Genomic DNA, 27,582 nt, shown 5'->3' on the forward strand with positions numbered 1-27,582 from the left:
TATATATATATATATATATATATATATATATATATATATATATATATCACAGCATCTTGCAAATATCAGCCAAATTTCCCCCTCCATGCTACACTTGGCACATTCCCTTGGGACCTTGACCATAAAACAGGTAAAAAGAAAAAATGGTTTGGCAGTTCCTGGGTCCAAACCAGATGGGATGCCAAGTGCAGGTTGGATTGCTATGAGCTATCACTCTCACAGTGCCATTACCAACATGCTGGTGTTTAGCAGATAAAATACTCACTGTGGTCACCCTTTTATTTTAGTGTAATTTGATGTGCGATATTTTAAAACGCACTGAACGCAGAAAAGTAAAGTGAACACCGAGTGAACAGCAGGACTCGTCCTCTGAGGACGTTTCATGTCTATATCATATTTAGCAGCTAAGTGACTTAGTTAGTAAGATATTTACAGGACTGTGCAAACGTCTTGAGGTTCTTTATATTGATAAAAGACTGAGTTTAAATAATTCTAACAAGTTTGAAAGTCAGTATTTGGAATGACTACCTTTATTCTGCAAAAGCCTGAATTCTCTTAGTCAAGCTTTCATGTAATTTCTTCAAGTAGTCTTCAGAAATAGTTCTCCAGCCTTCTTGAAAGACAATGAATGTCTTTGGATATTGGATTCTTTGGATGTTGGCTGCCTTTTGTCCCCTTCTCTGTCAAGATGATCCCACACTGCTTCAGTAATGTTGAGTACCGAGCTCTGGGGAAGCCAATCCATGACTGACTTGTTTTTCTATCGAGGTTTGGTTTTACTGTGTTGGGAGTGTGTGGGGTGATTGTCATGCTGAAAACTGAAGCCATTCCCAATCATGACATTTTCCAGATAGTCCTGCAGATAGAAATCTGGTGGTACTGTTCTATGTTCTTAAGCTCAACACCACTGGCTAAAATGCAGCCCACAACCATGACACAGCCTACAGAGTGTTTTGCAGATGGCTATAGGCTCACTGTTGTACCTCTCTCCTGACCTTCTCCTGACATATTACAATATTTGACCAAAAAGTTTCAATCTGGATTCATCACTGTATAAGAGTTATTGCCATTGCAATTTTTTCTCCTTGCTTCACTTCCTTAAGGAAGACTACCGCACTTCTTCTGAGACCATACCTGATGAGGCTTCAGTGAACGGTAGATGGCTCAAATAGAGGGGCAGATAGATTGCTTGGGTCCTGTGTCAGGTCTTTGCCGGATCTATTCCTATTTCTTAAAGATATGGTTTTAGGTCTGCTGCTTCGTTTGTCCTCCGTTTGCTTAGTTCCTTGAATTCTTAAGAACACAATACATGCCCTGCTCAGAGTTTTGGGCTAAAATCTCTTTGAAAATCACCATGTTTGTGAAAAAACACCACTTTATGCTTGCCAATCTGTGTTATATTTTAATATAGATTGATCACAACATTGGTTTATCCTTTGCAGAACAACTTTTTTATTTGTGAATGATTCATAGGTCAGAGTTAAGTGGCTTAAAAAATCCTCTGAAAATGATTAAACTCAAGGACTGGACTGCAAATAAGGGAAAAAGAAGCTAATGTTTAAAGAAAAGCTTTGAAATGCATTCAGAAAGCTTCAAACTACTGGTCCAGACCAATTTAAAAAAGACAAGAAAGTCTGGCTTCTTACAAGCTGAATATTTTAGTGACTTCCGTGCAGTACTGTAAGTCAGGACCAAAATATGGACAGAACAGTCAATAAGAGGATGCTCAGTGTGAGCCTAAGCCACTAGCATAATAAAAAATGTAATTTCTTTGTGAATGAATACATGTATAGACACATTTCTTTCACGTCAGCTCAACACAAATTAAAAAAATAAAATTTTTTCAAGTAAACTGGAACACTATAACATATTCTTCGTTGATCATTTGTAAGGATTTGCAAGAAAACCCTTTGTCTCTAAGCAAACATGGTATGCAGTTTATTTCCTCTGCAACAGACAGTTTATACTGCCACATAATCTACTGCAGTGGCTGTGTCATGGAAAAACAAGAACTTCTAGTCAAGAAGCAGATATAGCACGCCTGCATGACAAATAGCTGTCACCGCTAAGACTATGAGCAGAGAGTGCAGATGTGTCATAGTCCTTATCACTAGTCATGCAGGTACAGGGACCATACTTGTTCAGTCAAGGGTGTCAGAGCAAATCCAGATACATCCCCCCAGATAACACTTAACCCTTTCCCTCCGACCACTTTTGTCCCATTCTGATGAGGTCATTGTGTTTCCTGTTAATCTCTGAAGGTGACTTTTCAGGATGATATCACCAAATAATGAACTTTCAGATTTTCTTTTAGCTTTTTTACTTCTTTCAAGTGCCTCGAAATCTCTTTTAGTGCTGATGTTTGCAGTCTAACCAAAGGATTACCAATATTACCAGACTCTGGTTAAACTGCCACTGTGGTTCATCCATGATCCGAGATTTGCTGACAAACACATAAATGACTAGGGAGCTAAACGTGCCTCCAGCATTGAAGGCCTCTAATGGCACTCTAAAACGTTTCCCAGAAACTACATCAGTTGTATCTAAAGCGCGATCAGGCAGACCGAAAGTGACCACACCATCAGACGATCAATACATCAGGCTTGGGTCACATGAGAAAAGCTACTTCATTACAGATTTTTCTAAATAAAGACTGTGACACGCCATTACTGTCTTAGGCTGTCTAGTAGTGGTCTCAGGGGACAAGTTGTTGGAGTGGACTGGACATATCAGTATTCTGACTGTATATAAGGAGACGAAGGAGCAGATGAGATTCTAATGTATCAAGCCAGCAGTAGAGCAAGTCATTGCCACTATGGAGTTGGACACTCGTGGTAAATCAGCATCGGTGTCCAAGGAGAAATACAACTCTACAGAAACATGCTGCCTCGGGTTTGTATCTTTCCAGGGAAGGATTCATACTGCAGCATGATAATACAACTTGAAAAGCTGAAAAACGAGCCAACACAGCAGTGCCAAAAACTTAATTTCCTCAAGTTGGTCTGCAAGCAAGTCAGTCCCAACAGACTTTTATGTTAAAATGCCCCAAATGAGCTATGATATCAATGTGATCACAGCATGGAAAAGAAAAGAAAAGAAACATTTAAAAAAAAAAAACCACCCTTTTGCATTTTGTTATAACATCACTGCCTTGATTTGCACTGTAAACACCACCAGCTGTAGCTAGCCCCTTGCTAGGCCTTACCTCTGCTACGCTAAATCAAACCACTAACCTGGACCTTTTGTCCTCCAGTTTTGGTTAGTGAACTTTTAGTGTTAGCATTAGTAAGGACAGGCAGCAGCTAATATGTTAATTTTGTGAATAAAAAAACAGAGTGGGCTGCGACATCATGGTTGCTACATCCATCCCATCTGTTATTTACAATCTATAGAGGAAAAAACCCAAACACGCCCAAAAGCTTTACAAGAATTATTTAACAACCAAAGAAGATCAGGCAGTGCTAACTTTATCTGACTTGGCAGATAGTCACCTGAACTCAACCACATTGGACAAAGCTCACAAAAAACTCCTTGGAACAACATGGATTAGAAGACTGTAGACTCCATGTTATCTCCAGCTCATACTTAAACATTTTAAATGCTACAATATCCTAATCCTCATGTATATTTCTCAGCATTAACATTGTCAGCCCAAACAGTTGGCATTATCATTTGTAATAAGAAACTTTGCAATAAATTCAAAATAGAAAGTGCTTCATTTATGATTTTAGACTTTTCAATTTTTATCTTTGGACTGATATTAAGGCAAATCTGAGATGCTAGGAGTCATTCGCCTCATTCACCTGTCCTTTTTATAGTTCATATTAACCACTTTAAATCAGCTCAGCAGTTTCATCATTCTGAATTATAGCTTTTTTGTAGATGAGGTGTATGACAAACTTGTAGCTCATGTGCTCATTTAAAGTTGCAAAGACTTGTAGAACTTTAAGAACCATGGAATTTATAATCAGATATTAAGAAATTATGTATAGAATAATATAACTATCCACAAACAAAAGATTCCACTATCTGAGAATTGGACTTCCAATAAAGTAGTAAAGTGGTGTCTTACCCTTCAGTTTATATGCCCAGTAAAGTATTTGACCGGCAACTCACTTTAAGGTTAGAAGGGCTGAGGTGGCTTTGAGCAACTTTATATTCATTAGTAAAGTCGGTCAGTGAGATCTGTCCGCCAGTCAAAGGTTAACCAAAAATAGCTCTCTGGCACAGGGAAAGTGTTGCACTTCAAAGAAAGCCTAACACCACATTAACATAATGTCCTGTGCAGCTATGATTAGAAGAAAATGGAGCACTTTGCACATCTCCATCTGAAAATAGTAACTACTTCTTAGTTAAGTTCGTAACAGTTTTAAATTTATGATCTACATCTACATATTCAGTTCTATTAGGAAAGTTTGGAGTTCTTAGATATAGCAGGACAGCTACCTGGGTCCGTTACTGAGATGTTCAAATCACAACAACATTAATTTGGCACTATACATTGAGAAAAAACATGAATTGAATTGAACAACAGACAGTAGTGCAGTAGTGGGGCATTAGAACTGAACAGTGTTGGGGAGTAACGGAATACATGTACCGCCGTTACGTATTTAAAATAAAAAATATGAGTAACTGTATTCCGTTACAGTTACCGTTTAAAAAGGTGGTATTTAGAATACAGTTACTTTGTTGAAATAAATGGATTACACGGCGGTACTTTCCTGTTTCATATTGTGGCGGGTCAGGACTGTTTGGGTTTTGTTTGACAGCTACGTTCTGTTGTTCCAGGCGGCAGCGTTACGGTTGCCATGGTTACAGGGTGACGCTCTCTCTGCGTGTTTCCTGGGTGACAGAGCGCCTGTTGTTGTTGTGCTAAGCTAATAGGCAGAATGCTACCGGTATAGCTCTAAAGAATGTAGCATCATAGGCAGTGTAGTCCGTGCTGCTGGGAGAATGGACTGCCATACCCGTTATGTGTCTGTGAGCGAGGGAGGGAGAAAAAGGAAAAGTACGAGCTGTCATCGAGCAGAAACGGGAGCTGGAAGCTTGTAAATATAATAATAACCACTGCAGCCAAGAAGAGTGCCTGATGAGCCCAGTTGTAAGTAAGCTATTAAGACTTGACTGTACACCGTGTTCGTGTTTTCCTCCAAAAACAATAAGCTCCGTTGGAGCAGCCTTTCAACGCCTCTCTCTGTCTCTGCTAGCAAAGTTGACCCAGACAACAAAGTAAAGCTATTTTTCGGCTACGAGCCCGACACAGAACCCACCGTATTAGCCAGAGGTCCCTTTACTACGATTCGGAGCCGCGGACCTTCAGTAACAGTAATAAATCACAGCAATAGTACAGTAGTTGTAAACAACATGATAATATATTAAGTAATCCAAAGTATTTAGAATACGTTACTCTCATTGAGTAACGTAACGGAATACGTTACAGAATACATTTTGGGGCATGTATTCTGTATTCTGTAATGGAATACATTTTAAAAGTAACCTTCCCAACACTGGAACTGAACTAGTCAAAAATAATAATCACAGGGTCATTTTGTGCAGCAGAATGCCAAGAAACTGTTAAATAACTTATCAGTGCAAGCGTTCCTTTCTTTTCCCATACAGCTGATTGGGGCAAATCAACAGTAAGACAAGGCAAAGGCACATCTTTAAAACTAGGCAGGTAACACCTCCAGGACTTGTAAATCATTTTATAACCTGGGAGAATGTCCTTCATGAAGTGTCATTTATTAATCCTTAGAATGACAGCCGTGATCGGTGTTCTCCAGCAGTGATATTTGCACCATGTTTCTTATGACCAAAGTGGAAAGTATGCTAATAGGTTCTAATGTAAGTTAACCTGACCATTTTCTAAATTCAGTAATGGCCACCTGTAGTGATAAAGCTTTTAAATGTCACAGCATGTACGGAAAGACTAAAAGACTAAACAGTAGCTTTTTTGCCAGTACAGACAACTGGGCGTCACAAAGCCAACGGCGTGAGAAAAGCCTGGGGGCGACCCACACATAGCTCTCAATAGCCATAACCCATACATTATTCAACAATGTGAACCATTCATCTAGGTAAAAAAATATGATTAGCTTGCTACTTATAGCAGGGAACTGGAATACGAGAGCAAATAATGGTGCACTGTAGTAATTGAAAAGTGGCTTTCTTTTCTTCTTTTTTTTGTTCTTGTAATTACATTGTAACTATTCATTATTATCTAATTAGCTTGCAAGAGGCCAGCGCTCAGATCCAATCCTCATAATGACTGTCTCTTTTCTGCTCATTGTCTCCCGATCCTGATTGTTAAAGCAAAATTACTGACTCTGTAAAAAAAGGTGATTCTAGTGATTTAATTATCAAATTATGATCATAGTTATAATAGGAACAAAAGACAGTCAATCGACAAAAGTGAGAAAAAGACTAAATAGCTTAACTGGGATGTATTCAGCAAAACACAGAGGAGTCGTTTGTTCATAATTTGCAGACTGCCAGTGGGGCAAAAATCATTCATTAATGAGTTGTTGTAGAAACCGTGTCCCTTTTGAGCAGCCAGGCAAAACGAGGCCAGCGCGTACACAGAAATTCAGAAAATACAGAAAAGCAATGGAACCATATGAAGAAGTTAAATTGTTGCTAAATCAGTCACTGACTTCTTTTTCAGTGCTCCATTAAACAAAGCTATTTAGAAAAGCTTCTTCTTCCTCTTGACCAGACACCCCGATGCTGTTTTACTCTCTGCTTGGCTAATTTCATTATTTAGTATATACAACAGTTTACGGTCTCATATTCCTCCCAGTCTGCTCTTGTGATGGTGACAGTGTCCTTTACTCTATAAGCCAGCAGCCAAACTGGCGTCTGACCGGCTGACCTCACACCAAGTAGGTTCAAGTAGCCCATAAGGGTGGAGTTGTCCTCAGGCACTGGGACACAGGTTCAGGTTTCCTTCAGCAGCCTTTTTCTAACAACTGAGCAGCATAGAGGGATAAACAGGGCTCTGAAACAACGTACAACACATAGAAGGTACTTGCTCTGACAAAATGATAGCTCAAGTATGATTTTATACACTCATCTATGCTGGTTTGCACACTGGTTTCCACTGTTCACTGGTGTGTCAGTCTACCTTTGTGCATTAATCCTTGAGATTGAATCCTGTTAACCTTCATTATTCATTGTCTTGCAGACCTGCAGAATTATATGGTTGAACATTTTTAAACTGAATACAATGCCTTGAAATTTGCCAAGATATTCATATTTGCCTTAAGAAGAATTTTGATGATCCTTTTCTCTTTGACATAAAATATTTTGACCATGAGCAGTGGAAGTGGAAACCTCCCGAGCTGAAAAATGAAGACAAGGCAGAAGGAGCAAAAACATGGAGTTCTTGAAATGATTTCTTGACTATGCATTCCAAAAATAAACTCAACTCCCTTGTTAAAAGACCCAAATTTACAGCAGATGTAATCACTTGTTGTTATTTTGTTCTTTAAGGCAACCCCCGGGCCACGGACCGTTACTGGTCCGTGAGTTGTTTGGTACTGGGCCACAAGAGTTGAGGCTCTGGTGTGAAATTTATGGTTTTCAGGGTTTTTATCGGTTTTAGCGAGTTTTTAATCATTTTTATCGTTAACTCGGTTTCCCTGGGTCTTTTCCCATGTGTTATGAATAAATCTTCTTTTTTTTGGTAACAGTACTGGTTTTATTTTGTTGTATTTATCCACGACACCTTAAAGGCCGGTCCGTGAAAATATTGTCGGACATTAACCGGTCCGTGGAGCAAAAAAGGTTGGGGACCGCTGCTTTAAGGGCCATGGGTACTTTGAGTGCTGCCGACTGTGCAGTGTTAAGCCCTATTCAGCTATGATTGGAAGAACACGAAGCATCATCTGAAAACAATAACTACTTCTTAGTTAAGCTCTGAATTATTTCTGGGGGTTTTTTTTTACATTAAAGTTCTATGACCAAAGTTCGGTATAGCAGGACAGCTACCTGGATCCTTCAGAAATGTTCAAAGGCTACAATGTTTAACATAAGCAACTGTTGTGAGTTAGAGCTGCATAAACAAAATTGAATTAAATTGAATTGATTTGAACAACAGACAAAATACTTAAGCTGAGATTCAAAATAAAGTTAAATGGCAGTACAATAGTTTGGGTTATGGTAAGATACTGCAGTAGGTGTGTACCACTCAGCAAAATTTAAACAGTATGAAAGGAGATTTCTTTTCAAATTTAAATTTTAGCAGTTCAGTTCAGTTGAAGTGGTAGTAAAATGACAACAAAGAAAATATGCCGTTTTAAAAGTTAGTCGTCACTCAACTAAATCTGAAACTAAATGGCTAGAAAAACAACTTTAACCCTAACCTGTGATTATTGAGATACCATAATGGTTATTGGCTTTGTGTTTTTTTATGTATTTTTAAAAAAGATTTTTAGATGTTTTCATTCTCTTGTAAAATGATTGTGTAAAATAGGTTCAATCTTGTTAAGATGATATTAATATTACATTATTGCAAGTTAGTTAATGCACAAATCAGTCACTTAAGCAAATCATGAACTGTCCGCCTTTCACACACAGTCTATAACTAAACACTGTATGTGTTGAGCATGTTAACAGTAGCATGTGGGTGATCTTGTTAAGCAGAGCTTCAAAGACCTCATCTTGCTCAACTTGCTGCGTTGCTGCCTTTTGTTATTTTTCATGCTACGGTTATTTTAATTAATCATATTTTAATAATATACATTCTGATTTCATGCAGTTATTTGATCACAGAATGTAAACCAAATGGAGCCCTTAGACATGTGAATCTCACATTTCACTCTGATCAGTGTGTGTGTGTGTGTGTGTGTGTGTGTGAGAGAGAGAGAGAGAGAGAGAGAAAGAGAGAGAGCATAAAAGAGAATGGATAGAAAGGCATTACTATCTATGCTATTGCCTTAGGGTATAAACATACAAAGATTCCCCCTGTGTATGCGCACACACACACATTTGCACTGGAGTGCTGCTGGGCCTGACCCTGTTGTGTTAACCCAATAGCATAGCTGCAATAAAACTGATTAGAGAAGTCTTCCCCTGCTGCTCCCAGACCCTGCTGCTGGACTAATGGCACAAGTGGGCCCCTTAAACTTTCCACAACATCTGTGCCAGTATTGAACCGTAAGGATGGATTGAGCACCAGGGCCATGAGGTATGAAGGGAGGAAGCCACATAAGACAAACTCAAATATAGAACAATGGGCAGAGTTAAACTTAGTTGATACAACAAAAATAGATGGCTAGATATTCTTAGATTTGGCCACTTTATTAATGTCCTACTTTTCTCCATGCCGTAGAGCACAGGAAGGCCGAGCCAGCTGTTCTTCTATTGTCCAGGTGCTTAAAAGGATTACAGAGGTCCACAAGGCTAGGCACACACACACATACTTATACCCATCCAGGCACTCCCATGCACAGATTTTAGCTAAAACTTCAAAGGCAGACTGAGAAGCTCAAGGACACATCATCCCTCAGCTTTATGGATAAGGACTAGAGCCATGCTTGGCCAAGCATGCACATACTGTGTTACTGGGTTGTTCAATATTACCCAAAGGTGTAAACAACCAGCAGAAATATGCTACAGCAGAACAACCCCAGACAATCTACAGTTGTTGTGATATTTATTAAAACAAATTATAATAATCTAACACAAACTAACATTATTCATTTTTTTTTGTACTTTATTTTTGCTTCATGCTTCCTTAAAATAATAATAACATATAGATAAATATACTCACATCAACCATGTGAGATACTATGAGAAGCATAATTTGCCACTAATTAAACCTTTAATGAATTTGCTAATGCTTTAGAGTTTTGCTCATCTTCTATAATCAGGTCTCTTGTGGTTCCATCTGACATGAATATATGAAACCCTTTACTTTCCCTTTTTTCTCATTTCTTTTTGTCAGTGTGGAATTTATTTATTTTTTTTCAGTCTGGAGCGCTTTTGATATGTAGCCTATTCTTGTTCAGTCTGGAATTGAAAAAATTTTTTTTTATGTGACCTTCATACTGGACAATTACACAATATACTCGCAGAAGTATCAACAGATGGAGATGGTAATTTTCAAAATTAGAACATTTTGGTGATTCTGATTAAAACCCAACCTTTTCAAAGAATTTATTGTGCAAATAGAGTTCTGTCATTATGGCAACCATGACCTTGAGTAACTTGTTATATCAAAATAACTCTTAGTATAATCAGCAAATGCTATTAATCATGCTCCATTTCCTTTCTGAAGAATACTTTTTTAGCGTCTCACTCTCTTTTTTCTTTCACTCCTGTGTATTTTTAAAAGAATTACACATTAAATCTACTCATTTGAGCAGTGGACACCGATGGCACACAGATTGTTTGCTTTGGCAGTAGCATATGTTAAATCAACACAAACTATTTATGATCAATCGTCACAAACAATACCAAATTTTCCAAAGTTAATCTAATTCCATTAAATTAAACTTTGATCATTTTACTCCCAAACAATTTCAGCAGTTTGTCTAACAGTTACCTTTTCTTTCATCAGAGATTGATCACTCAACTCTAGTTGGAAACAAAAAGAAAGTTTTTATAGGACTCCATGCAGTCCTATGAAGAACTAAGTATACGTCCAGTGCTTCGACAGGAATTACGAGGGTAAGTAAATAACCATCAGCAAGTGTGACCCCTTCTGAAAAGCAGATGCTTTGGTACTTTTACTTTTTTCTTTTCTGTGCGTGTCAACAGAATGTCGCAATCTTCCCTCAGTTAGCTTGCTTGATGTTAAAGTTTATGACAGTAAAATTAGAAAAAGTCTGAACAAGTTCAGGTATGTCCCGCTGCCCTGCTGGCAGACCCAGGACACAATGGAGACATTATATCTTTTATGTCTTATATGTCTTTTATCATGAAACCATCTCAGTATTCCCTCATAGGAGGAGGAGGTGGATGGGGAGAGGGAGGTCTCGGCTTCTCTGCTTAGGATGCTACTCCCGCGATCGAGCCCCGGATAAGTGGAAGAAAATGTATAGATGGAAGAAAATGTATAGATGGATGGACAGATGAACAACTATGGCTTGTTTAGAAGAGCTGTTCTTGAAAAATAGCACGGTAACACAACTTAGGTTTCCAAAGTTTTATCTGAACACCTAGATGTCTGGAATAAAGATTTTTTTGGACAGATGAGACCAAGGTGAAGATGTTTGGCCATAATGCAAAGAATCACATTTAGTAAAAACCAAACACAACACATATCGGCACAAACATCTTATACCAATAGTAAGCACGGTGGTGGCGGGGTCATGATTTGGGCTTGTTTGGTAGCACACACCTCTCATCTTGCAGTCACTGAGCTGATGAGGAACTCTGTATGCCAAGGTATAATAGAATCAGCTATGAGGCCTTATGTCCGACAACTAAAGATGAAATTTGGCCATGCAGCTGAATAGTGATTTCACTCACAGCAGAAAATCTACAATTGAATGGCAGAAAAAGAAAAGAATCAAGGTGCTGCAATGGCCCAGTCAACCTGACTCAAATGGTTTGGCGGGACCCAAAAAAAGCAGTGCATAAAAAAACTGCAAAGAATGAACTGAAGCAATGCTGTAAAGAGGAGCAGGACAGAATTCCTCATCAGTGATGTGAAATACTGATAGTAATGCAGAAAACGATTAATTCAATTCTTTGCTTACTTTGCTAGTTTATGTGATTGCACGCTTATAGGTAATCGAAATTCTAATTTTAAGATTTGCAATTTTAACAAGTTTTTCCTTGCTCATTGTTCACGTTACCCACATGTCATTTTCCCTTGCTGAATACACTGAAATTTTAACTTTGAAACTTTTAGTTCAGAAACTTGCAGGTCCTCCCTTTTACTTTTACCTCTTGTGCATGCACTTCCTCCCTTTGCCGAGCACAGCACTTTTGATTTTTATCTGTGACCCGCTCTGGTTTAAAAGGGCTTCCCTGTTGTGAATTAATGTGGCCTTAATCTGGCGCCCCACACACGGTGATAAAGCAGTGTAAGAGACAGAGCATGTTCGGTCAGAGCACACAAGATTAGTCATACGCCACTGAGCTCGAAGTGGGGTCTGCAGTGTTGCCTGCCGTCTCACTTCTTGATACCAGCTGCTGGTGCCCCCTTTCTTGTCTAATCCTGACTGTGGGACAAAACCTTTGCCTGTCAGAAAGATAAAAAGTGTCTTTTGTCACCGTGATCATCCTTATGTCTGTATATTAAGGTGCTGCTTATGCAAACGTGCTAACGGTGTGGGGTAGTAAGAACAGGGGGAAAAAACCCAACAGGCCACAATAGCTCCATCTGGAAGAGAAGAACACAAAAGTACACATGTTAAGGTAATATCCTTCAGTCATGTAGCTTGAGTTTAATTTTGTACTTATAATCAGACCTTTCTTAGCAGTTGGAGAAAATTGGGGCCATATACATGATCAATCACAGACACCAGACCAAAGCTTAGTGCATATTAATTCCTTTACAAGCCAGGAGAAACATTCACTGAGATCACACGTGAATGCTTTGTGTTTGCCACACTGCATCCATTACAACAGGGGCCTGAGCCCATGTAGTGAATAAGCACAGTGTATTGATCTCAGTCTACGGGTTTGCTGGTCTAACTGGCAATGGGTTGTCCTTACAGTCAATATGCTCAATAAGATACACACTATAGAACATAAAGTAATTTGGCAAATCCCAGGGAACACAGATCTATAGTGGGCAAATCCATATAACAGGTCAGCTGAGAATGTCTGTAGTACAAATGTAAATGTCTATCCTTTAATTACTTGTTTTCTTAATCATAGTGTAACTTAGAGCAAATGACCTCAATGCCACTTTTCTACATGATTCATGTTAAACTGCAAAGTCATTACAGTCTTGCAATCTTGTGAAGGGACACATACACGACACCTTCTGCAAATATAAAGCAAGGTTTCTCTCTGAAAATACTATGAGCTCTAAGTGACACATGATATGATATTGATAGAAAAAATGTTAGTTCCAGATTTAACATAATATCATTTATCATAACTCCTCGAAGACATTGCCAAAAGTTGACAGTTGCGGTTCTACAGACATGTGGCCACTAACCATGTGACATTAACTTGTGTGCCGTTTTAGATTTGTGCCAGTCATGGTGACAGTGTAAGATCAAGTGTATAAGGCCCCAGTCACAAAAGCTTAGAGAGTGATAGGCAACCATCTGGCTGCCACCAACCATGAGGGGAAAAATGAGTATTCATCAGCTGGTTAGGAGTAGTTGCCCTAAGTGGATGGAATTCGCAAGGAACATGAAATTAAATGGAAGAGACGGCCTTGTCTACAAACACTGTCCAAGCTACTCTGCAAGGTGTAATGAAACTAAAGCTTTAAGGCACAAGCTTTAAAGCTTTAAAGCTTGTGCCTTAAAGGAGATGCAAAATTAAAAAGCAACTTCCTTAAACAGATCTTTTGTTTCCAATATGAACTCTGAATTTAATTTAGAAAGAAAATGAATAAATGCAGAGACGAAGAATTTCAAGTTTTGTTGTCACATTATTTTTGGTGACATTTGGGCACCTGAGTCTGAATAGGATTTGAAAGGATGTTGTTTGGGACTTCAATACATCATGTCAAAATGTTAAAGTTGTCTTAGAGAGCGTGTCTGGCTAAAAGTCTAGCGTGCAAAACCAACTAATGTGGTTGTTTTATGAAGAAGGATGACCTCCCACAGAAACACGCATTTTGAATGCCGTAATTAAATAAAAATACTCCTCAAGGTAAAATCTATTGTACATTTTAGCTTTAAGGGGATATGTTTTTGAAGACTGAGTGTTTCAGGCAAAGCAATAGTTGCTGTTGCTAGAAAATTACTCTAATAAAACCATGGTGAAATGTTTTTCAATTTATTCCACATTGTGGATTTTATTTTGTTTTGTTTGGATCTGCTGGACAGCCGCAGGAGGTCTACATCTACAAATATCCCAATTGTGCCTTCTCACAATACGGCCACTTAAATCTTTTTTTTTTTCTTTCTTGGTCTTCAAAATGATCTACACACAAATAAATTTGTCTGATCGCTTGATTGAGTGGGCACGCCTGTAGCACCATGCTTGTCTTTGTCTTTTTTCCAAACTGACTAATAAAAAATTTACTGTCCCCTTGACACCCATACGAGAGTGAAATATTGCTTTACGAGAAGAAGATGACCAATCAAAGTTGAAAGGAACAGTTTCATTTTATTTTACAGCAAATCCAAGACTTATCTGAAGAAAAAAAGCAGCAACAACAACAACAAAAAGCCGAAATTACTAACATGAAATAGGAACGGGAAAAGTTTTACTTACTTATTGTGGTGTAGGTGGTACACAATATGTATAAAAGGATAAATGGTACACATTTTTATGTTCAATAAAACGTAAAAGAAAAAGAAAAACTTTAGGAGGAATTTCAGGAAGAATGTTTCTAAAATAACATTGTGCGCCAGATTTATTTAGCACTGATGTATAGAGCTACTGTGTGTCATTCTGTGTATTACAGACAGTAAAAAGCAGCTGGAACACAGATGGTTTGGTATATGAACAAAGCTTTGTCACCAGCTCTGTTATGACCCCAGAGGTCAAAGAGATGGAAGGATCAGATGGCCTCGGTCTTTAGAATGCTAATGAGGATTGTGTCTAAAGACCCGCTATACACAAGGACGCATCTATTTTTAAAGTAGCCTAGCTAAAAGAGGATTTTACATTGACTATATATCACTGACCTTTAACCTAAATTATATCTCAAAAATTTTACTTTTAAGCTAATATTATTTTATTCACCACTAAAGTCAGCCGGAGTGTGACACAGCTGGTTTTTGTGTAATATTTGGTTTTGAAGCTTGGTGGCAATAAATGAAAGGTTAGCTAGCTAGCAGACAGCTGGCTTTGCTAGCCAGCTAGTCTGGAAGTATCGAGAGCATGAGCTGGCACTTGTGTTTTTTTATACTCCACAGAGAATTTTTTCACCTGTGTAAGACAATATATTTAATGAAAACTAAGGAAATAAATGTATTTTTGTGCTTATAAATGTATAGCAAGCAAACTCTTTAGCTTGTTTGTTTTTTATGGCTCAGTCACACTATTTTATTTAATAAAATAGACTGCAACCTCTTTACAATTAGAAAAAAACGCCCTGTAATTGGATTAAAATTTTGTTGCTATTGTTGACCGATTATAAGTAGATACAGCAAGCAATAGGTCACCTGGTGAGAGTAGCAACTTTTCTCCAGACAATCACCATCTGACTGAAATCACTCTCAGGCTAACTGGCAAAGGATTGCAAATAAGTGCGCTGTAAATTCTGAACACAGAGACGCTGCCAACATGTTGTAATCAGTATGGGTCTGTTGATGATGAGCATGATTTGTCTCCAATGCGTCTTTTCGCAAAAGACGCATTGGAGACAAATTGGAGACGCATTGGAGACAAAAATTTTTGACTCAGCTAGTTGCCAACTCGTTATGTTTTGGTTATATTCATATATAAAAGTAAGGTTACTGAATGCCTGTTGTTTCGCATGCATCCAGCATTATCAACATCACTTTTTTGTGGAGCAATCTCTCTGTCATATCTGAGGTTGGTAACAATTTGTAATTTTTAGCCCATTTATTCTATTGAGCTCAGGTTTATTTATTTATCACCAAAACAAAAAAAGTCAGATCTCAAGGAGCTTTATACAATAAGGTGAAGACCTTAAAGTCAATTGCCATATTATTGCAAATTGCAAACTTGACCTCCATTCAGTCGTTAACTAATAGCAGACTAATTGCACTCTTATCTCCATCTTGACCCAACACACTTGATTTGCGAGTGGTCACAGATCCGGACCCAACTTTGGAGTAGTCATTTCTAATTCATAATACTCTTTAGGAAGGTTGGTCAACCACTGGTTTCCTAGTGTGACCATCACATAAAAAGACACACTATTAATTTCTCTGTAACGCTGTTACATCTACACTATTTTATTTCACAAGAGCGTTGACTTTTTTTTAAAATTCTAGTTCTCTCAGTATTAATTGCCATGGCCTGCTAATAATTGGTGCTAGATCCTCTCAGCTCTGATGTCTGACCTAATCTACGCTGACCCAGTTAATCATCACAGCTCCTCTCTGTCGCATCCCTCCAGGTGATCCAATCTAGCATCTGCCCTTGTTAATTAGTCATTGGCAAAAAATAAAAATAAAGTTGGTTAAAGTTCAAAGTTTAAATAAACACATAAAACTGCTTTGGGTGGCCTTTACTGAATTTGCAAAGTGCAGGAATTTCATTTAAATGAAAACAAAAGTCAAATATTCTGAATGTGAATATGTTTTGATACTAGCGTGACCTGGATTTAACACCGCTTCTCACAAGGTAAGCAATAAAAAAAAATAGCCACCCACTGGATGTTTACAGCTCCCTTTTACCTTATAAAAATCACTTGTTTCTCTAATCCGACAGCAGCCTTGTCAGTTGTTTATGGTTCAATATCGAGCATTTTTGTTTTTACTAGCAACGTGGACAGAGGGGGAAAAAAAGCACAGACAGTCAGTGTGTAGGTTTTTATTGGCGCATACCAATGGTGTAAGTCATGATGCTGTCAGAAGCATTTTACAGCACTTTGACTGCTTGTTAAAGACAATTCTCAGTCAGATATGATTGGATTTGTCATATATTTACGGCTTAATGCAGATCACCTGCATGTGCAATATGCGCCATATGTTTATCAAATCAGTCTTGTTTAAAACTAACAGGGTGCCAGGGACCAACACCTTTTTCTCCCCCCTCCCTTTCTTGACATCATGCTGTGGTTGTCATAGCAACCATGCAATATGACAGAGCTGATGACAGAGGAGAGCTAAGCGGAGATCTGTCACTGAAATAGCCTCATATGGTGGAGCCATGCTATAATGATGTGTATACCTGTCAGCCTGTGTATGTGCGCGCACTGGCGAATCGGCGCACGTGTCATTACTTCTTCTTTCTTGTTCTGCTGTGTCCACAGAAAAAGCCTGAGCATTTTTCCTTTGATTTGACCTGAGAGTTCTCCTTTCACCAGAAAGATGACAAAGGAGCGGTGTCGAGTGTGCTTTGCTGGTGTGTCATCTACTGATAGCAGACAAAAACTAATAAGGCTTTTCTGTTTCTTCACTTCACTGAAAGTCAAGGTTATGAGCAACCTGCAGAAAGACCTCTTGCTACAATAAAACCTGTCTGGCAAACAGTCTTTACAAAAAGCATCATACGTTTTATTTTTCAGGTCTTAGATGTTACAGGTGGAGGCGGTATAAGGTGACGCCTTTACACCGGGGATGAACATTTCAGTTGTGATGTGTTGACTGAGTCCCCTTTTTGTGCTGTAAGGCCTGCATGTGGTGTTCAAGTACTGGAACTGACAGTCCCTCTAGTTTATGGCTGTCACATTTTACTTGAAGTTTAACTACTTTCAACAATAAGGAAACTAAAATTACATCTTTTCAATTTTTGGCTTTTCACATTCACAATTAAATACATGATGGGACCTTGTCTTGATTAAAAGATTCTCAAACATCCATTCAAAAAAAGCAGTAGTGCCAATGATGTCCTTTATGAATATAGCAAAATTTTGCTTCTGGTACTTTCAAATATTTTTTTTTTCAATAACCAAACAAATCCAAAAAAATTCAGCAATTGGGGGCAAACTCATCTTTGTTAACAAGCCGCACAACAATATTGTGTAGCTGCTTATATTAAAAGAGCACAATTACAGGCTACTACAAATAACCCACCCTATAATATAGAACGAGGCAGGATTTTTACAAGTGGCATAAATGTTTCATTTTATTTAATTTTTTGGTCTTGAGCAGTCGTTTTCCAGGGTTTTCTGAAGGTCTTTCAAAATTTCTCTTTGGACATTTGCAGCTTTATACCCATTTTCAGTCCACTCATTTGTTGTTGTTGTTGTTGTTTGTTTGTTAAGCCAGTTAAACACTGACCTATTAATCACTTCAGCACAAAAGGGCGCCTAACTCAAATGATAACAGTTCAACAAAGAACCTGTTTTGAACTGTATCTTTGCAGTCACAAAAAAAGAAAATTGATGGAATTATATAAGTGGAGGAGTATCATCAGATTTTAATTAACCATGCAATATCATCTGGAAGGCACCTGATGACAGTGATTCCAGACATACTGTCGATGCAGTAAAAGCATACCTGGGTAGAAAAACATGCAATGGAACATTATTAGTCCTCGGGCGTCAGTCCTCAACATTATTGAACGATTAAAAAAGAGTGAGGAATGTCCTCCAAGAAACCTGGAGAACTATTCCTGAAGAAATTATAGAAAGAAGAATAAATGTGGTCATACTAAGTATTGATTTTCAAGTTTGTTAGATTTGTACAGGCTCTAATTTCGCCTGACATGCTGTAATTCAATTTATCGTTATGTTTGCACGTTTCGATAAACTGCTGCACCTATTTCCCTGACTCAAGAGTTTTGCACAGTAGTGTGGAGCTGAGTGGACATTGTGGAACTGTTTCACCAATTAAAGTTTCACAAAAAAATTACAAATTAAAATACTGCCAGATTTTTGTCTTATTTATAGCACTTTCTAAAATACTTTAGGACTGTATCCCCTCTGGCTGTCCACCTCAAAAACACACTGTTGGAACATTTGAACAGAACTGTGTGTTTAATGAGTGTTTTGAGATTTGTCACTTAAGTCTTGATGGAAGCACTTTCATTGTTTGACCTTTAGTGGTCAGTGTGTTTGAACAGATCATTAGGGCGTGTTGGGGTCACCCTGTGTCCCAGTGGGGAGGTGTCTTCTTTGGTCACAAAGATCAAAATGTTCAAGAGGTTTAATCTCATGAGGGTGAAGCTCTTCCAAGACAGGGCCGGTGAAGTGTCAGAGATCAGAAAGCACCACTCAACCTTCTTGCTTCCTTTCTAGCTTTCGTCTTCTGGTGGTAAGTTCTATCAAAACAAACTCACCAGGTGAGATGATGTAGAGAAGGACTTTTGTTACAGTCAGAGAGACAAAATACTTGAAGGTTAGAACTGAGGTTGTCACAAACACAGCATGAGGGTAAAACTACCAACATGCTGCATTCCTCCTGGTCTGATTCTTCAGCATTCTCAAGGCAGAAACATCTCACTTCATGGATTTATTGCTGTTTTTCTTTTTTTTTTAAACTCTACCGCGTTGGAGCAGTGGTGCAATGCAGTAATGTTTCTGCGATGTTTTCTATACAGGGTACAGGAACTACAAGTGTGGTGCTAAAACATGCAGGCAGCTGTGCAAAATATGTCTGTGTATAGGAATCTCACCCTTTTCACACCAGATATTGCCACTATACAGTGCATGATGAAATAGCTTTTTTTGCCTGATTCTTAAGCTTTTTACATGAGAAAAAAATGAAGTGTGTGAAAATATGATGTAACCAATAAAAAAAACATAAAACGCTCCAAGATTAAAAGTGAGAAGCTTGCTCCGACCTCACTGCTAAGTATCTGGGTTATCTGTGAGGTTGCTTGACCTCAGAGGCCACGTTTTTGTTTTATGATAATTTCAACTTGGTCTGGGCTTGCAGCGCCCATAAGTATCTTCAAGTGCTACCATGGCGAGCAAGACCACTCAAAGCTTTTAGAGCATTGAGGGATAAAAATACAAAGAGGTCTATTCGAGGTCCCAGCATCTAATCATACCAAACATAGTCGCAGCTCGATGTAATAGGTCTTAATGGCAGAGCATTAGGTCCATTTATTAGGCCATTTCTGTGTCAGCTCACATGCTTCGCCAGCTCTTAACATTTCATCACTATTTCTTTTCCTACACTGGCTATTTTTGAATACACCATTCAAACCAGTCACCCATGTATTTTGCTCCCAGCATTTCTAGAAAACTAGAGAGACAGAATTTGTATGCACCTGTTCAACTGCTCATTAAAGCAAATATCTGATCAGCCAATTTGGTGCTAGATGGGCTGGTCTGAGTGTTTTAGAAATTCTGTTCTACTGGGAATTTCCCACTTTGCCATCTCTAGGGTTCACAGTGAATGTTTTTAAAAAGAGAAAACATAGATTGTGCAGGAGTTCTTTGGGTGAAAATGCCTTATGTCAGACTGCTTTAAGTTAACAGAAAAGCTACAGTAGGTAGGGTATCAGTAAAAAACAGTAAAAACAATCACTTCTTACATAAAAACCTAGTGGTGTATTGCTGTGGTGGATATTCTTTTGGCACACTTTAGGCCTCTAGGTTCCAATTTAGGAAAACAGGAATAACCAAAACATTAACAACTTGGTACACCAAGGTATGCAGCAGATTATCTCTGAATGCAAAACACATCTGATCTTGAATCACATGGGCTAAAGCAGCAGAAGACCACACCTGATGTCACTCCTGGCAGCTAATAACACAAAACTAAAGCAAAACGTTCGTGAGCTTACCAAAACTGGTCAGTAGAAGATGTAAAAAATATTGTCTGGTTTGGTGTGGACATGGGAGGGTCAGAATTTGGATTATTTATGAAAACATCCTACCTTGTGTCATTGGGTCAGTTGGTGGTGTAATGGTGTGGGGGTATTTTCTTGGCAGACTTTTGGTCCCTTTAGTATAGACACAGTGTTCAAACTGGTTTCTTGAATAAATAGTCTCCACAGCCACCAGATGTTAATTCAACAGAGCACCTTTGGGATGTGGTGGAACGGGAAATTTATAGACTAGAAGCAAAGGGTAAAGGGTGAGGGACAGAATGACAAAAAACCCAAAAAGTACAGCTTTGTTCTCGCCCTGCCCTATATAAGACAAATGGCAGTGTTGTGTCAGTATATAGTACATTGTATATATATGTAGTTTGTCTCCCCATCTATCGGTGCCTGTCATGCTACGCTGCTTCCAATGCATGGCAATTATCCTGCTCCAGAATGTGAAAACAATAAAACACACAGCTCCATGAAATGACAACCTGCCAGCACAAAACTTCAGCTTTGGACAAGTACACTGTGGCTGCAAAATGTCTTGTAATAGTGTGGCTGTAATGTATGGAAACCATCAAAACTACTTAAGCTTTAGGGGGACAAAATTATGATTTAGGTACAAAACACTTGTCTGCAATACTGACCCTGCATACTGAAAAATATGTTTAAATAGCATGTAACATGACACTAGGGATCCTGTCTAAATGTAACAAGTTGGGAGTGAGACTGGGCTATCAAAACTTTAGAAAAGCTGTTATACACTTGGGTAAAACTGTATGAGAGGCTGTCTGTTGCTGTATGTGCTATTTCATCAGTGTGAAAGAAGTCTGCGTGTGAGGAAGTGAGTGCTGACAGTGGATGAAAATTCAAATAGGGTTGTGTTAATAATCCATTTAAAAAAATACAAAGTAAATACAGTGTAAAATTCTGTAATATGTGGGATTCAAAATATGGTCTCCAGTGTAAACAAGTGAATAAAGCACCCCACTGCCTACACCTCCAACCTCCAGATTTAAAGCTTTTTAAAAAGAGCAAAGATTAATTTTGTGTTCATAAACACCAGGAGAAGCCAGTCAGAAAAAAAGTCATGTTCAGGGACACAAAAATACAATTTGGATATTTGTGTCTGAAAACACAAAGAAAAAAAAAGAAAAGAAAACACGATGCTAACCATTAAGATAATGAAAAGTAAAAACTTAAATATAACCAATGCAGTTAAGGGTTTCAGGTATTTAATCCCCATCAGTTTGCATTTTCATGCAAAAGATACCAATCATGTGCATGTAGAAAGTGTCAAATGTAATTCAAAACACGATGTCCAATTATCCCCCACAACACTCTGTAATATGGATTTATGTCACTTTATGTCAGAAGCCTTTGTGTCCTTTTAGCAGTGTCACAGGTCATATACTTCATGAGTCACATAAGGTCAGATGGGGACAGAGGTCACATCAGAGCACATCCTTTTGTATTTATCATCATCAGCATGCATCAAGCCCACATAAAGTGATTGAAAATAATGAGAAATTCTGTGAGATTCTTACAGTGATAGTATTACTATAGTATTAATATCAACATTTTCTTTGTTATTTGTGTTTATGAGTTAAGTGAATCAATAAAAAATTATTGCAGCTCACAAGGAAAATCTTTAACAGTATATTCTGCAGCTTTGTAGAAAACTGAAATAATTAGGCTGCTTTCAAATTACAAAAACCTATATAAGCTTCAAAGGCTTTGTAGCAGGGAATGAAAAATGAGATATTGAATTTTAACCCGATATAAAAGAGAAGAGCATGGTGAATGTATTATTTAGTGTGTTTTTCTTCTCTACTTTTCAGGAATGAAGGATTTCTTTTTTTTTTAACTTTCAAACAGATTTATTCCTCTAATTACCCAAATAAAACCCACAGAAAGAAATTTAAGTGGCAACATCGATTTCAAGAGCTGATTCAAATTATATGAAATTGAACTCACAAACAGTAACAAACTAAAACAAGATCCATTAACTTCCACAAATTGGCACAGACACAGGCATACACAGTCCACGCGCATGGTGAGAAAGATTACAAAGAGAGAGCCTCATAAATGAAAATAATTAATACAGATCAACTGATGGAGTTCAATTTTTGGCACAATCATGAGATGCTTATATCAGTTGAACACGGGGTAATTAAATGTTGCATATATTTTTCATCATCTTTGAAGATGACAAATTATACATACATTCAAATGGCACTTTATAAAGATCACTAGTTCAGCTACTCATTAATGCAATTATCTAATCAGCCAATGGCACATGGCAGCATGGCAAATGCTTTTAGGCACGTAGACATGTTCGAGACCTGCTTAAGTTCAAGTTGTTGGTGCTAGATGGGCTGGTCTGAAAAAAAGCTGTTGATCTACTGGGATTTTCTCACTGGGGCATCTCTATGGTTTACAGAGAATGGTATGAAAAAGAGAAAATATTCAGTAGGCTGCAACTCTCTTGGTGAAAATGTCTTGTTGATTACAAAGGTCGGAGGAGGCTGTGCAAACTGCTTTGAGTTGATAGGAATGCAACAATGACTCAAATAGTCATTCCATGCTAGCAGAAAGACACCACTAAACACAAAACAGGGCAAACCTTGACGCAAATGGGCTAAAGCAGCACAAGACCACACAAAGGTGCCATTCATGTTGGCTGAGAACAAAAAATCGCTATTTAGGCTTCACAAATGTTGTCAATGAGAAGACTGGAAAAAAATTGCCTGGTCTGATAAGCTTTGATTTCTGCTCCAACATTCAGATGGTAGGGTCGCAATTTGGCATAAACAATATGGAACAGATGAATCTACAGTAACCTGCTTGTATAAATGTGTCAGGATGATGATTGCATAATGTGGTGTAATGGTGTGGTTGATATTTTCTTGGCACTTTTTGGGCTTCTTAATGCCAAGTGAGCTATGTTTAAATGCCAGAGTCTACCTGGTGCTTGCTAACTTATCTTCTGATAGATGTTTCCACCAGGATAATATTTCATGCCATACAGCTCATATAATCCCAAACATGTTTATTGAACAAGACGATGAGTTCCCTGTACTCAAATGCCTCCACAACCACCAGATCCCAATCCAACAGAAGACCTTTGGGATGTGGTGGGACAGTTCCATCTCATGGATGCTCAGCCAACAAATCAAGAAACAGCGTCAATGTGGATCAAAGTTTCTCCAGCACCTTGTTGAATCTAAAGATGGTTTTCAAAGGAACAGATGGTCCAACCTGGTACTAGAAAGTTGTACCTACTAAAAATGCCTGTTGAGTGTATGGCTGCGTATATGCAGTAATTACAGTATAATAGACAAGATCATGTCAAAGTGTGGTATAGAAATAATTCAACATTTCTAGAAATACAAATGTGTTCTTGTTAAGAGTTGAACAAATTGACTGCTAGCACTTTCAATTCTGCAGATGAAACCGCCCCTTTCCTGTGATTAGATTAGCACAGAGAACGAAACCAGCTCAACCTTTTCTTTTCCACCACTGTTGTTGTAATAGAAGAAGCAGATGAGTCAGCTTCTTGTGTGTGTTAACGAAATAGCACGATACTTTTCTGTTTCACAGATTAGCTTGTGAGTGGGATAGCTTATTTAGTTTAGCACAAAGAAAAGCAGAGGGGGGTATTTGCTAACCTTAAGCTAGCAAGCTAATGCTAGCTTCATATTCTTAAAAAATACGAGCGAGTAGTTCTATCACCAAAAAAAGAAACAAACAGATTTTAAAAAAGTTGATTAAATAAACACTGCTTTAACCAGGATGGTCTTTGTATTGTTTGTAAGATTGAAAAGCCTATTTTAAACGGCAATAGGCCTTATTGGGAGATTTAAGATCACTGTACTGCACATTCCCTTTGTTTCATAGCCTAAAGCAAAAATTAATGTAGGCAAGTACAGTGCCAACATGTAACTTCAAAAGGTACTCAAATGAATAATGAATGAAACAAAACACTGATTTTCAAGAAAGATTTTTCCTCTGGTTAATCTTGAAATGTGTTTTTGCAGCATAATGTGCAGATACAGGAAATTTGGAGAATTAATTAAATTACTAATTATATGAGAACATCTTACACTTTTTTTTTTTAGTAATGTTAACTCTTCTCCCAGTTGCAGAGTAGATGTTTCTTGTACTGTTAAAAAGTACTGGAGTAAGCAATTAGCACACAGTCTTACTGTATATCACGTGTTTAAATCAATGGATGCTTCACATAGCATACACAGGAAAACTGCTGGAAGTACAGATAGCTTGCACACACATGCTCACTGATCAATACCACAGCAAGTAACTGTGTTAAGGTTTTGCTGGTCTTAAGGTAACCTTGTTTGAGGATTCAGAACTGAAGCCACAGAGGCTGATAGAGATTTGTGTTATTTGTTTCACTACATCCTTGTAGCGGGAACCTGTTGACCCCTTTGTTCAGCTGCTGATTATCTTTTCACTGGCAGACAAAAATATGTTTCTCATTACAAGCATTGGAGATTGATTGTGGTTTTCTTACCTCAGTGCAGCATGTCTGATTGGCCCGCGGTGGAGATAATTGCAAGTCTTGTTGTCTCAAGAACAGGTTCTCATACAGAGCCTCTTTTGTGTGGCTCCGTTTTCATCAGTCTCAGGGTCTTCGGGTCACAGTTTCGTTCTGCACTGCACATGCAAATATGCTCCTCAGAACAATGGTTTCTATCTTTAGTTCTTGCAGAGGTTTTAGATATCACTCATTATAGAATAAAAGGTTGGACTGTGCTGCTCACAAAAAAAAAAAACTTGAAACTGTTCAACATCATCAGTGCACTTCTCAGCACCCGAAACTCTGATCTATCCAAACTCTCTGTTGAACAAGAAGCCTTTTTAAAATGTGTCACAGTCTCCTGACGTTTAATGTCTTTCTGGGCCGGTTTGTCCAGATGCTACCTGTAATTAGGAACCGTTTCAAAAAGCTCTAGATGCACCACAACAGCTTTGTACCTCTCAACAGACAAATGCGATTCATCAGCTACGTGCCATGTCAGATTTTCAGTGACAAGCTCTTGCTCCTGAATTTGGCAGATTGTTTTGTTATATGAAAACAAATGTTTCCAAAGTATGTGTGACAATGTGCTGAGAAAACGCAGTAAAATAAAGCAGTCATTGAAGGTGTCAGACTGATTTTGCTAGGCTAGAATTTGCGGCAAAATAATGACTTTGTGCAGCCTGCTTTTACCTGTCAAACGTATTGATGAAGAATGGATTCACAGCAGCACGTCCCTCTCCCCTCTTTCCCCTGTCTTTCCTAACAACGGTTAATAACTATAATTACTCATCATTGGTAGCTGCATCTTCAACTCAGCTGTCATTGGGTTCATTCTGAAAGTTGAAAGGTCAAGAAATAATCTTAATCATTTTTTGTTCATACCATAAGAGCATCTTTTATGCCACACTGTGTTAAAATGCATGGAAGAACTGATTGGAAACATGATTGCATGCTTGCATGAAAGCATAAAGCAGCTGTGTAAGACTGCAAGATGCTTGATTGAGTTCAGATGAGCAATAGTGTTAAATATTAAGAAAGATAATTCTATAAATGGTATTGACATAGTGATGCTATATTTATTCTTTTAATATTTTTTAAGTTAGATGCTGCAGAACTGATCCCAAACCAAAAGTTGATGGAAGCAAATGAACATACACATAATAAGCATGCTTTTTTGTTTTTTCAGCTCTTTGAAAGTTGTTTGCATTAAGAGTACAGTGATGTATCACTGCCTGACCTCATTACCCCAAAGACCCTGCCCTCTGACCTTTAACCCCGTCCTGACGTTTCCGTACACGCTAGGATCATACCCCTTGTTCACTATTCTCACTACCTTAACCATTACACAGAATTAAGGCCAGAAAGTTTACTTGTTCATCCGCACGTAAGCTTTTGTTTTACCCCATTTGTTGATATGTGGGGTTTTTTTGTCTTTAAATTGAATAGGCTCACATGTAGTGATCAGCAAGCTATCCTCTCTACATTTAAGTAATGTAAGAAATTGGTTTAGAAATCACATCTGACAAAAGGTAGCCTGAAATCAATAGACGAGGGCTTACTGTGCAGATGTTTTTTTTTTTTTTTTGCCTGTCCTGTTTGGCTCTTTTGCCATCAGAATTATTGTCTAAAGGCGAAGAAAGATGCCCAACGGATTTACTTTACCAAATTGACCATCCCAGCCTTGCCGTAATGGTCCATTTGATTCACCTTTTATTGTTTCTTTTATTTTCACTTGCTGAATACGGGACAGACTTGACTGGGGGAAAGAAAAGGGAGAAAGAAAGAGGGAAAGAAAAAAAGCTGAGAAGAGGGACGGGGGAGAAGGGCAAAAACCAAAAACCAACAGAATAAGCAGGAAAAAAAATACATATATCGATCACCTGGATCACCTGTTGAGAAAGAAAAAAGAAAACAAGCAGAAGAAAACGAGAGCAATAGAATAAACAACATCACAATGATCTATGGGAATATGACAGTAAATACTAAATATTAAACATTATTGTGCAGCACGTAAGATCGACAGCACACAGTGTGCTTTGAGGTAGGAGCCAAAAAGGGTGTAGTTTGTGTGTGTGATCACCCGTGTGTACACCTGTGAGCATGGACGCGCTTGTTTTTTAAAAGGTTCCTTCATGTAATGATCTGTTAGAGGGTGTGGGGGGCACTGCCCCGTCCTCCAGGGCATGAAGCAGGTATGGAGGAGATCAAAACTCCAGACATCCAGAGGCCCCCAGAACACAAGAGACCAAGGAAGACCAACAGAGGGGCAGCTGCGCCACTATCCCAGAAAGAGCTGAGGAGAGTCCCAGATGAGGGGTCACTCAGCAGCCGCAGAGCAGAAGCCAGGGGGGGTTGCAGTGACGTGCCCGTGAGCTCCGCCGGCAGCCAGCTGTGCCAGAGTGACCAAGCCCCAGGCCGAGAGGCCGAGGGCACCCCACCTCCGAAGTGGCCCGAGCGAGCCCCAGGCTCCAGGCCCCGATAAGCAGCCGCCAAGGAGTGAGCCGGTGTGTACCTGGACGCCCATCCCCGGACACAAAGAACCACCAACGCACCGA

The 27,582-nt window shown here is 38.6% G+C and overlaps 1 long non-coding RNA gene across 1 annotated transcript; it reads left to right on the forward strand.

Moving 5' to 3' along the window:
* The first annotated feature begins 36 nt into the window (after nucleotides 1–36).
* On the forward strand, nucleotides 37–27,047 carry LOC146499643 (uncharacterized). Its single transcript, XR_014870285.1, has 2 exons — nucleotides 37–4,571; nucleotides 5,523–27,047. It is a non-coding gene; the product is annotated as an uncharacterized LOC146499643 (long non-coding RNA).
* Nucleotides 27,048–27,582: the final 535 nt, after the last annotated feature.

This window comes from Neolamprologus multifasciatus, chromosome 17 (genome assembly GCF_963576455.1).
Source record: "Neolamprologus multifasciatus chromosome 17, fNeoMul1.2, whole genome shotgun sequence".
NCBI lineage: Eukaryota > Metazoa > Chordata > Actinopteri > Cichliformes > Cichlidae > Neolamprologus > Neolamprologus multifasciatus.